We start from the raw sequence: 14,053 nt of genomic DNA on the forward strand, positions 1-14,053 counted from the left end.
ATCAGGTTGTAATTGCCTTGATGACTTACTCTTCGTTAAGAAGATATAACATGTAAATAATAGATTTTTGGAGTTGTTTGAATGTGTATTTCTTTTTACTTGTTATTGAGCTGTAGCTGACAGGTTGCCCCTACTGCAAGTTGTTTGTGTTAAGTAAGGTTAAAAAGGGCGGATTGTACTGGATACAGAGAGATTAATTTTACATTTTAAAATCTGACTGTTGTTTTGACAGACATGTCTACTGTTACCACAGACTCTATTCTGTGGTAACAGTCACCCTCCCTGCTGTGATTTTCAATGGGTGTTTAGAACATGTCGTGGAAAAGTAGGGTCTCAGATTTCCACTCCACTGCTTTTTGAAACGAAAGATCAGTGTGTTGTCATTAGCGTCAGAAAAAGTCAGACACCCTCTCTCCCAGTCCAGCTGAATTCTGACTCTGCGCGGCCTTCGTCTCAGTCTGAGGGGGGCGCTGTGGTCAGAGGAGGCCCAGTACTCCCCAGCGGAAAGGGATACAGTCCACAAGCCACCACCAGGCTCTGTGTCTGAGTCTAAGGCAGGACCAGAGTTGGAGCAGTCCTTTCTGTGGACTGTCTCACTGGCCAAACCGAGAGACCAGTGACTGTTATCTCCCACCTCCACCTCCCAGCTGTGCCTCCCTGAGCTGAAGCCCTCTGAGCCCAGGATGCTCTGTGGTCTCACAAACCTCTCTGGATTGTTGGGAAGAGGCTGCTCCTCACATACATACACACTGGACAGGTCAGGAGACACACCTAAACACACTGAGCCTGTGTTAGGGTCCATGGTCACCGGAACTGAGGAACACAAGGACATCAGTGAGAGACACAGAAACAAAGACAGGAATCAATGCTAAAAGCCAACACACACCATATACTCACTGTAAACACTGGCACATGACACACAACAAAACACCCATGGTATTCTCTGTATCCCCACACAGCCAACCTGTGGCTAAGGAGCTAGAGCGGGTTGTCCACAGATCAGTTCCAGTCTGCAGGTCAAAATGTCTGAACCCTGAGCCCCCATGTACCCTCGCTGTCTAAGTGTGTGTGTGGTAGAGATGTGCTGTATGAATGTGTGAATGGATGAATTGGACTTACAGTGTAAAACACTTTGAGTGATCATTAAGACTACAAAAAACTCTTTATAAAAGCAAACCATTTACATGATAGATATTTATCATGTCCACAGTGTGCTGCTATATATTCTGCCTGTAAACCGTATCTATAACCTATAGCCCACAGGTGCCAATTGACATGAATCAGAAACACAACATGCAGCCATTGTATGATACAGTTAATGCTCTTTACACATGATCAGCAGTATGATATGTACTTGCTGCCACTTGGAATGTAGAGGACAGGTTGATGCCACCATGTGTGCCGGTTAGTGTTTTTACATACCTCCATTTAATGATAGATAACTTCTCATGTAAACATCCAAGAACCATGCTTAATGGCTTAAACCTAAGATGACACTTGTACCATAAAATGTATAAGTCACTTCATCTCCATCTGTTGTACAAAAAAACAACTGAAATTGAAATTGTTAAACTCTTTACATTTTACTGAGTCTCACACTTGCAGTGTAACTACATTTCCTTTTGTAACCTATCCAAAACTTACATTACATTGGGTGTAAAAGATGCAGAGTAAAGACATAAATATAAGAAAAACACAATCCCTTACATGTCCACCCTCGCCATGTGTAACTGCTGTGTCACTACAGATGATCTGGTCATGCATGAAATACAACTTTAACAGGCATTATGCACATGTCAGGGTAGTCCAAGTTATCTGCATGAATTCTGATACTTTTGCTACATTTTTTCTGAAGCAGCTATTTTTGAAATGGTGCATGTCGGAAAACAGAGTCTGTTACTTGAAAATGGATTGCTGCAGGACAAAAACAACCACAGAACATTTTCTGCACACTGGTGTCCACACACCAGTGTGCAACATAGGATCAACATAGATCTACTGCTGATCATGAGTAGAACAATAGAGAACAACACACAACTGGATGCAATAGTCCTATTTCCCAATTCACTCCAATGACAGTACTCTTTAGACAGCAGTAGTCACAGTACAGTGGCCATGATGTTCCTGTGTGTGCTTCGTGCATCAAAGGACACACAGTACATGACATGACATTAGTGTCTGTTTCGCAAAACCACACATAGCTTAAACAGAGTTGATCAGTGATCTAATATGATCTGTGTTTCTCCCCAGATCAAATTTACATTAACACATGTCAAAAAATACACTGAATCATTGTTGGTGCCATGCAACACCAGGTTTCACAACAACTTCCAACCAACTCAATTAGCATTAGCTAGCCAGCCTGAGGACTAATGACCCCCAGCAGTGACCTCACTTCATGAGCTTTCTGTTCGCTCATCCCAGTTTTTGTTGAGCTAGCTGTATGTGAGATTACCACCTCAACTAATATGATGTCCATGCACTAAATATCAATACTGGTGTTACGGTCACAAGTTCTTGTCATTTTGATTGACTTCAAGAAGGCAGGACCAGGACTAACCTAAAATGAACTGGCCTAAAGGACAGATACCAGAGGGAGGAAAGCAGAGATGTAATGGTGGAATGGCAACAGGAAGTTATTAGAGTCCTGAACTGAACTGGCATTAGGCTAAGGCGTTTACAGCCATGGTGGTAATTAAATCCCCTAAAAATTATTTTACCAGTTTTACCTGTACCATGACACCAGTGAGTAAATTATATGAGTTTATGAAATAAAATCTGATCTATCCAATGTTCTGCTGCTCTGTAAGGATTAATGGTATAGCTATTGGATGGATGGATTGATGTAAAGCTCTACTCACAGTATTGGATGATCTTCAGCATCTTCTCCCAGACATGGTGCTGCACACAGCTCTGGAGTTTGGCCACATCAAGCAGAGCTTGTGATTCATCCTCAGGCTCCTCCACTTGGCACTGAGCCCTGAGTCAAAAAAAACAAAGAGAAGATGAACAACCACACTACCACAGCTGGATGATCTGCATTGTGTGTGATGTGTGTGCAACAGCTGCAGTCTGCATGGCTTTGTACATTATGTGGTGATGCAAATCCCTTGATTCTATTTCACATAAGCGTCATCCTCTAAAACCTGTCACTAACGTTTATCCCATTGTGCATGTGACATCATGAAGACTTTCTTTCAAACCTAGTTTGACGTCCATCTTGCTGCTGCCTAAGCAATGTTTTTTGAAGACACCTGCTGACTCTGGTGTCTCCTCGTGACCAAGTCACCAACCGCCTCACTTGCCTGTTGAAGGAAGTGTTTGAAACCATAGGTCATCACACAGATAGCAGCCTATCTAGTGGCTTTGTTCCGTCTTGCTTGAAGCATGCAGTGGTTTATCCCATTATCAAAAAACCTGTATCTCTAATAAGTTTCCATTTTTATCCAAACTCATGGAAAAATTGTTCACTCTTAGCTAATGTCCATAGAAAATAATAATAATAATAATAATAAACTTTATTTGTATAGCAAGAAATGTAGCACAAAGTGTTTACAACAAAGAAATGGCATTCACCAAGTGCTGCACATGAACTAAAAAGACATAAAATGAACATAAAACATTGTTAAAAACATGGATCTAAAATGAAAAAATTAAAAACATGAATTTAAATTCAGATAAAATAATACATAAAATAATAAATCCTTAAATAGGCAGACATTTAAAAGAAGTGCTGAGCAATGCATAAATGTGGCACAATGCGCTAATATCAATATTAAAGGCTAAAGTGAAGAAATAAGTTTATGAGTTTTCTTTCATCTGCCCCATCACCTGTGGAGTACCTCAAGGCTCCATTTTAGGGCCCATTTTATTTCCATTATACTTGCTCCCTTTACGTTCCATGCTAATGGCACTCAGCTATACCTCCCATTAGAACCTGATGAACAACTCAATTAGTTCTCCTTAATTGCCTCCAGGATGTAAAATTGATGGATGGCAAATAGCTTTCTTCAATTAAATGATAGTAAGACTGAAGTGGTCTTGCTTGGTCCCTCTGACTCCATCAGGGGTATAACATATCTCTTAGCACTCCTGACCCTTCACCTCGATACACAGGCCAAAAATCTTGGTGTCATCCTTGATTCAGCCTTAAAATTTGACTAACAAATTAGCACTGTTGTTAAAGGTAGCTATTTCCAGCTAACATCATCAAACTCAAACCATTCCTCTCCTTTAATGATCTGAAGGTTGTCATAAACCCCTTAATTTCCTCTCGAGTGGATTATATCAATGCTCTCTATTTGAGCATCAGCCAGTCCTCCTTGTAATGTCTACAGCTGGTGCAGAATGCTGATGCTAGACTGCTGACTTGTGCCAGTCAGACATTTCTGAGCTCCTTTGCCCCCTTTCCATCCCCAGATCTCTCAGATCCTCAGACCAGCTGCTCCTGGCTGTCCCTTGGCTGAGGCTAAGGGGATAGGGTGATTGAGCATTCGCTGTAGCTGCTCCAAAAGCTTTGGAACAGTTTACCTCTTTTAATGAAGTGTTCCCCCTCCATGGGTGATCTTGAGGATAAACTGAAAAAGCACATTTTCTCAGGCTTCTGAGTGAATGTAGCTTGTACTATAAGATAGATAGATAGATAGATAGATGCCAAGTGCTAGACACAGGGTGCAAAAGAAAGTCTTCAATACTGCATATTGACGAGGGGATAAACCTAATATCGACAGCTCTTAGAGTCTACTCTGCGAACCAATGTTTTCAGTAAATAACTATGAATAAAAGATATGAGTTAAAATAGACTAATTGCAAAAGAAGTTGTCCTGTTTGTAGGGTGAAAGGTTGCTATATAATGTTTTATTATTAAATCTATATGAACTGGTAAACTGACAGGTTGACATAATAACACTTGACTTTGGTTAGGTAGTATTTTGTTCATTATGTGTCCAACAAAAATGTCTTTATTAAGAAATGAATTCATAAAGAACACATTAGTCTACATATTAGCTTCAGGAGTGTACCTTTCGTAGGTGTTCTTGTAATTCTGTGGGGACAGAGCAGATTGAAGTTTATTGCCATTTCAACACATGCTTGAGATACAGTACATACAGAGAACCAAAACATTGTTCCTCATTGACCTCAGTGCAACATAGCACAGATGTACAAACACCACACAGTAAGGGTCCCACCACGAATTAGCTAACCCTAACCCAGCTTGATGGCTGTGTTGAGAATGTTGCCACGTTTCAATTTATTAATTTGTTGATTTCACTCACTTTTTCAATCTTGAGAAGATCTTAGTGGTTGTAGTTAGGTTTCACTGCTTAAAAGGTGTAGTTTTTAATGTATGACATGTAAAGTTACAAAAGCACTGAAATGTTTGGTCCATGAGAGGCAGACAGATACACCACACATCCACCCTCTTCACATGGAAAAGAAGGAGCATGGAAACATGTATTAGTATCAAACATATGTTTCATGTTATTGCTAAATGCTTTACAGTGCAAGAAAGACTAAACTATAGCAGCATAAAGCACTAGTTCTTAGTCCGAGTCCCTGGGACATATAGCTATAAAGACTGCTATAAAAACTGCTATGTAGCATACACTCACCAAGTGCTTTATCAGGAACACCTGTACACCTGCTTATTCATGCAGTCATCCAATCAACCAATCATGTGTGAGCAGTGTATAAACTCTGGTAGATCCAGATGAGGAACTTCAGTTAATGTTCACATCAAACAACTTTTAGTGTGACTGTTGGTTTCAGACAGGCTGATTTCTGAAGCTGCTGATCTCCTGGATTTTCTCACACAACAGTCTCAGAGTTTTTATTGGCTGCAGTCACTCAGATAACCACTCTTTACAACTGTGCAGAGCAGAAAAGCTTCAAAGTGAACAACACCATGAGGTGGATGGACTACAACAGCAGGAGACTATGTAATGTTCCACTTCTTGTCACCAAGACCAGAAAACTGAGGCTGCAGTGGACACAGACTCACCAACACTGGACAGTTGAAGACCTGGTCTAATGGATGTGGATTTGTGCTGAGGCAGCATATGGTAGAGTCAGAGTCTGAATCCATGGACCAACCTGCCTTGTGTCACCAGTCCAGTGGTGTGATTGTCTGGGGAATGTTTTCTCCTTAATACCAGTCAATCATGGCAACATTTTACCATCTTCTAATGGCTACTGCCAAGAAAATCCCCCCCCCCCCATTCTCCACATCTGAATGATTGGCAGCATGAATGCTCAAATCTGCAGAATTGATGTGATGTAGTCATGTCATGGGACAGAGTCTACGAGAAAGGTTTCAACATGACATGAAGAACTGAGGCTGTTTAAGCAAAAGAGGAACTACCCAGTGTTAGTGAGCTGTTCCTAATAAAGTGGGTGTGAGTGTAAATACATATAATATCTGGGAAGCCAAAAGCACCATGATTCCTGTTTAAGAATTACCTTTAGAAAGAGGAAGTTGTCTAAGCCCATGGTGTTTTCTGTCTCTCTGATACTGTTTGTCAGCACTTGTATGTCATTGTTGATCTTGTCGATCTTTTCTCTCATCCTCTGACTCTTATCCTCCTCTTCCTGTTTCAGCTGTGACATCAGAGCGGCCTCCTCATCATGGAGGTACTGGTGCATCTTCTCAAACTCATCCCTCAAGATCTTGGCTGTTTGTATTGATTGGCTCTGACAGTGAGGCACAAAAACACAAATCACAAAACAAAGTGTCACATGTCTGGGTTGGGATCTCCTTTTCCTTCTGTGTTTTCCTTGTGTGTATTGTTTTGCCCAGGTGTTTCCTTTTCCCTTGTCTCTTTCTCCCTTGTCTGTTTTTTTTGCACATGTCCAGGTCAGAGGTGTGACTCCTGATGAGACACCTGATCTCCAGAGCAACACGGTACACCTGCAACTAATCATTTAATCACAGTCACTAAAAAAACCTCTGGCTTTCCTCCACTCCTCGCCAGATTGTTGTCTCCTGTCACCAGAAGTCCTCTCCTCTACTGTCTCGTGCAAACCAGCTCCTGTCAAGGAACCACTGCCACACCACGCCTGTCTACCTGAGTCTGCCAGTCTCTCTAGGCACGTCACTCACCTGCCTCCCTTTCCCCTTCATCTACCTTGTGCTTCAATAAAACCCCTTTTATTTCATCACAGTTTCAGAGTCTGCATTTCCCATTGAGCCTTAACACAAAGTCAAACATTACTTTAATGTCAAATGTCAAACACCAAGACAGGATATGATCAGTGTGTGTTGCACACAAGAAAACAGAGCTTTAACAATGAGTAACCAGGGATGATTATGTAGTCTCACCTCTGGGAAATGTGTGCAAGTGTTGCCTGACCTATTCTCACCATTTGAAACACCTCCCTGAAATCCTAGAGAAATTAAGATCCTTACAAACTTCAGGAGGATGAGAACATATTTTCACTGTTACAACTCCAGCGTGTCCATGTGCAACACTCTGGGCCCATTCACACAGATGTTCTACTCTAAGATGCTTTCTAGTTTGTATATAAAATTGTGGGTTTTAATACTTATGTCAAGCAGTCGTAATTTCCTTATGAGTTTTCAAACATCCTGTCAGTGTGAAGAACTATATTCTCCTATATGCGATACCTTGATGTGAGTGGCAGTGTCTTCCCAGGTTTGTCTGATGGAGGTTAAAGTCTCTAGCTGCTCCTGGAGGCTCCTTACAGCAGATCGCAGCTTTTTCTATGGACAGAATATCAGGGTTGATACATAACAATATACATTACGAGAAATAGTGTTGCACAAATGTGCAGGTTTCACTGAATTTGCAGTTGCAATTTGCATCATTTAGCAGACGATTTTGACGATTTGAACAACAGTGCTCTACACAGACTGTGTGAGTGTGAGAGCTCATAGGCTCAGTTAAGTATGAGGTCACTGAGCCAGCAGCTCACAGTGGTGGAGGTGATGTCATGGTATGAATGAGGTCTTAAGGCCTTAACAAAAGAAAGAAACATGCAGGTTTGGTCTGAGCTGATTTTACAGTAAAATGATGGTCAAGTTCAAATTTGATGACTACAAACTAAATGACATATATATATATATATCAACAGTGGTTCTGCCATAGATGTCACTTATAAGGGGATATATAACTATCACATCTTCTGAATATAAGCACAACACAAACACAAATGAAACACAAATTGCAATTCCAGCCTGCTGTGTCTGTTTTACATGTGTTGGGGTAAAAAAGCTTCACTGTATCAGTCCACTGATACAAAATAAAGACAAGTCCTCATGAGAGTAAAATATTTAGTGACATTTAGAGAATAGAAAAGGTTTCTAAACATGTATATGTAATGTGAAATCTCTGCTAGTGATGAACCAACAGATAATTATCTCTAACTCTAATTAGCCTCTATCAGCACACTGTTTGATCCAGTAACAGCAGCTGTTATTTGATAGAATGCTCTGATTACACTACTGTAGCCTGCACAACCTGCCTTATGACAACTAATGAAGTTCCTTTTTAAAATATTGTTGACAACTCCCTGTTGGTGTGCTGATACCTGAGACATCACACAGAGTCATCTGATCCATCGTTGATATAAGTAAACACAGATGTAAATTTATCAGGACACAAACATAACTGAACTTGCCAGAATTCTCTGCGAAGTACACATGGGTCTCGTAAAACCCAGATGGGGGTCAGCAGGTCGACTTAGCCTTCTATCAGGACATCTTACTGTGATAATCATGTACACTGGTCAAAAAAATTAAGGGAACACTTAATCATCACAGTATAACGCCAAGTCAGTTAAACTTCAGGGATATCGATCTGTCCATTTTGTAAGCACAAGTGATTGTGAATAAGTTTCAGTTGCTTTGGTGCAAATGAAAGTGACAACAGGTGCAATGGAGAGGCAAAAGCAAGACAAGCCCCAAAAAGGGAATGGTTCTACATGTGGTGGCCACAGGCAGTTGGTCTTTCCTGATACTTCCTCACTGATTCTTCTCTGGTTTTGTGTTTTGCGAGTGTCTTTGTCACAACTGGTAGCATAAGGCAGTACCTGCAGCCCAGTCAGGCTGCACAGGTAGTCCAGCTCCTCCAGGATGGCACATCCATATGCACGGTCGCAAGAAAGTTTGACCAATTACACGAGGAGATCTGGACAGGGCCGTAGAAGGGCATCAACCCAGCAGCAGGACCGGTACCTGCTCCTTTGTGCGAAGAGGAACAGGAGGATCACTGCCAGAGCCCTCCTCCCTCCAGCAGGCTACTGGTGTGCATGTTTCTGACCAAACTGTCAGGAACAGACTCCATGAGGGTGGCATGAGGGCCCCACGTCCTCTAGTGGGACCTTTGCTCACAGCCCAGCACCCTGAAGCTAGACTGGAATTCACCAGAGAACACCAGAATTGGCAGGTCAGCCGTTGGCGCCCCGTTCTCTTCACAGATGTGAGCAGGTTCACACTGAGCATATGTGACAGGTTTGAAAGTCTGGAGATGCTGTGGTGAACATCATGCTGCCTGTAACATCATCCAGCATGACCGGTTTGGGGTGGGTCAGTGACGGTCTGGGGAGACATATCCTTGGAGGGTTGCACAGACCTCCATGTCATAGCCAATGGTTCCCTGACTGCTGTTAGGCACCAGGATGAAATCCTCAGAGCGATTGTCAGACCTGTTGCTGGTGCAGTGGACCCTGGGTTCCTCCTCATGTGGCCAGAGTGTGTAAGCAGTTCCTGGATGATGAAGGCATTGATGCCTTTGACTGGCCTTCACGTTCCCCTGACCTAAATCCAACTGAGCACCTATCAGATGTTATGTATCTGGGAGGAGACACCCCAGGACATGATCCGCTGACTCATTAGGAGCATGCCCAGACGTTGTTGGGGGTGCATGCAGGCACGTGGGGGCCATACACACTACTGAGTCACAGTATGAGTTGCCGTGATGACATTCACACAAGTTGGATCAGCCTGTGATTTCAATTTCTCACTTTTCAGTGTGACTGTGAATCCAGCCCTCAGTGGGTTGATGATTTTGGTTTCCATTGACCGTTATTATGTAATTTTGTTCTCAACAAATTATACAATGTACATCAGTAAAGATTTTCAACTTGAATAATTTGTTCATCAAGATCCGATGCGTGATTTAAGTGTTCCCTTAATTTTTTGGAGCAGTGTATATGCAGTAAGTACCATTCAATGATGCTGTATTCATGACAGTGCAATTTAAATTCTGGATTATGCTAAACCTATCCCAGTTTCAGATAAAACATTAAGCAAAGGTGCAGATTATGTTTACTGTTAAAAACCCCCCAACTTTTATACCATTATGTCCGGATATGTCCTTTGCTTAGTCAATAGTGATTATTTTGTATGTTGTCTCAGCATCCCATAGTATCAAGGTGTTACCATATTACCACTGCTGGAGAAATTTATGATAGACAACTTCAACAACAAAAACAGAACATTGCTTTTATTTATTTTTGAACGAGGCAGAGATTATTATAAAAACAAGATGAGGATTGAATATGTTTGTACATTGACTGTACATAAATAAACCTCTTTAAGCATCTAGTAAATTAAAAAGACAGTTTAAATCTAAAACTAAATCAAAGTATTATAAATCACAGTACATTTTTTAGTTTGTATTTGCATGCATCTTACTGCCCAAATTACATTCTGTACTGTATATCAGCAAACCCGCTGCCAGTTTAAGCCTGGCTCTCTCCAGTTATCCAGTTGCAGTCATACAGTAGGTAGCCTCAGTAGTCCATGTTGTCGATGACGGCCTTTAACACGGTTGAGTTATACATCAGCTTTGCAGGAGACACACCTACCAAGCATAAATACAGGACATTATATTAGTCCAAACATTGCTTTGGTCTGTACAGTCTGCATCCTCACACACAATGTTGATAACATACACATTTGTTAACATAAAGACCACACTAGAGCTTAATAAATAAAAACTGTCAAAGTCAGTGCAGCCGTTACAGCTGTGATGTTAATGACTAGGCTAACTCCTACAGTAAATGAAGACATTTCACACTTTCTGAGAGGCAGAAGAGCTGACAGTAATAATAAATAAGTAACATTAGCATACAGCTGTGTGTCAACTACAACAGTTAGCTTCCAGTTTGTCAATCAAATCAAGTAACTAGCTATCTGCTGTAGCTAGCTAACAGGGCAGGAAAACTAAATGCAAATGCTATGATATCATGCACACAGCAAGACCACAAACACAGACTCACCTGTAAATCATCGTGTGTTTATTATCAAAGTCCCGGGTCTGGTTCTGTCTCATCTGCTCCTTCACATAGTTTTATCCCCAAAGTGTGTACTAAAGTGAGCGATCAATGTCCCACAAGTTTCAGTGTACTACCAGTCCTCAGCCGCTGCCCCGTCGACAGACTACAGTGACAAGGCAGTAACGTCCTAAGACCCATCTTGTTGAGAGGTCTGACAGATTGCGTTTCCATTTTCATGTTGACCCCAAAGTAGCATGGTGACATGTAAATGAAAATGCAATAGACTGGGGGCGCTGTTTTGCGTAATTCATTTAAATATTGTGCACTGTAGAGAAGCTTAAGACTTTACAAATGAAATGTCAAATGCCATTTGTTATAGAACTGCATTTTCATTTTCATTTTGACCCCAAAAGAGCGTGGTGACATGTAAATGAAAATGCAATTGATGTTTTGCAAATTGCATTTAAATATTGTCCACTGTAGACCAGATTAAGACTTTGAAAATAAAATGTCAAATTCTGTTTTCACTTTCATTTTCAACTTGTTAAAAAACTATATTTTCATTTTCATTGTGATCTGAATATTGCTTGCCTATTTGTAAAATTAGGTTAAATTGTTTATATTGCATTTTAATTTTCAAATGTTAGTTAACATTTGAATATTGTCCACTGTGCAGCAGGGTATTTCCATTTTCATTTTAATGTGGTCCTAGAATGTCCATACAAGTATGTGAAAATGAAAATGCAAATTTGTTGCATTTTCATTTTAATTGTTACTCAAATAAGACATACATATGTGGAAAATTAAAATGCTATTGTGGAATCACATTATCATTTGAATATAGTCCCCTATAGGCTTTCATGTAAAGATAATAATACTGTAGAGATAATCCTGATGACATCACAAGATATCATCATGGTAATTTTCTCAGACTTGACAAAACTCTCCCAGAAATAAGTTCCTATTCTTTCCTAATTGTTTTCAAAGAGATGTAAATTATGTTGTTAATTTTTTTGACAAACATGGTAATATGCTGACATATGAATGATTTACGTCTGTACACAGTTTTCCAATTCCTTGCCAAAAATTTCATTCTTTAACTTGTGCCATTCCAGATGAATTAACTCAACTTGTGAAAAGCCATTTAAGTTATGGTGAGAATAATATACTTTACGTCTTTACTGATATTGGATGGGATTCAACTAACAGACATGAAATGTAATAATAAGTTATTATTATTATTATTATCATATTATTAGTTATTATTTTCCAAATTTTCCAAAGAATGAATAAAGTGATATGCAAGTTTTCTGGATATCTAAAATTGAAGACGTCAACTGGAGAAGGTCTTGGCTTTTACCTTATAAATACTGTTTATGAAACAAGGCTGAGGATTTTCATTTTTAAATTTTCTATAATATATACCCTACTAACTATCTTATTGCCAAATTTTCAGACAATGATTCCTCTTATACTTTTTGTAAACATGATTTAGAAACAATTTCTCACCTATTTTCTGTGTGTTTTGAGTGTTAAATATCCCAGAAGTTTTGGAGAGATCTTAGGTTTCACTTTTTTGAGGTTGCTAACGCTCTCTACTCCTTCAACCCTAAAGATATTATTTGTTATAATCCAAGTGATGGCGCTCTTGAATATTTAATTAATTTATAATTCTAAATGCTAAATTCTTTATCCACAATCAATCAAATCAATAGATTTATTAAACAACAAAAAGAGGAATACAATTTTGTGCTTTGTTTTCTTTCTTTTTTTTAAAGAATTTATCTCTTTACATTTTCATTCATTTTATTTTTACTTGTTGTATTTATGTGATTTAAATTTTGTTTTTTATGTGATGTTTTAATTACTGTACATTCTTTTTGATAAAAAAAAGAAAAGAAAAACAAGAGAAAGCTCTTCCAGAAGACACATAAATGTATCCATATGTTGAGTGGTACTTCCCATAATAAATTGCAATAGGTGGAGGGTCTGTTTAATACTCGCAGCCTAACTATTGAGGTTTGTTTTCTGTCTCTCTGTCAGCACTCGTGTCTGACCTTACAGTTGTGAATGGCCTCTTCTATGGAGCAGCACTGATGGTCTTCATGCTCATCTGTCTGACACCGCTGGCAGAGTGGCTGCTCCTCTTGCTGACAGAACATAGTGAGCATTTCTCCATGCTGCACACACAGATCTTCTTTCTCCATCTCCCTATATCCACCCCAAGCTTTCCCTCCATCCTCTGCTCCCCTGACACTTTCCTCTTCGGCTCCAGGCATGACACCGTGCCTCCTGGGCTGGGCCTGGAAGAGTGCATCCAGCAGAGTGTGGAGGATCAAGTCCACAAGCTGTGACCCGCAGCAGACAGCGCAGCTGGCCTGGCCCAGCTCTCCCTGACTCAGCTCAATACATGTGGGACAAAGTTTGTGGCCACAAGGCAATGCCACAATATCCAGTGACTGGCAGCCTGGACACTCAGACTCTTCTTCCGGTTGGGTTGGATGCTGATCCTCAATAGAATGTATGTCTGGAGTTTCCCCACCAGCAACAGTGTCTTCTTTTTGATCACCAGAAGTGTTTGTATCTTTGTCTTGTACCAGCTCCTCTCCCTCTTCATGGTCATCCTGACTGGCCCTCTCAGCCATGGCAGTGTTGCAGATGGCTGGTTAATTTTAGCACAGTGTAGCTGCTATTTGGCTGAACAAAATTTTATGTTTCACTCTGACTGTGTGTCCAAAGGTCTGAGCTTTGCAACAGGTTGCAAAAGCACTTGTGCTTTCTGTAACCACAAACTCCTCCCCCTCAGCTGCTGCGC

The sequence above is a fragment of the Seriola dumerili genome, unplaced genomic scaffold (genome assembly GCF_002260705.1).
Source record: "Seriola dumerili isolate Sdu_G_001 unplaced genomic scaffold, Sdu_1.0 BDQW01000149.1, whole genome shotgun sequence".
NCBI classification, from domain to species: Eukaryota; Metazoa; Chordata; class Actinopteri; order Carangiformes; family Carangidae; genus Seriola; species Seriola dumerili.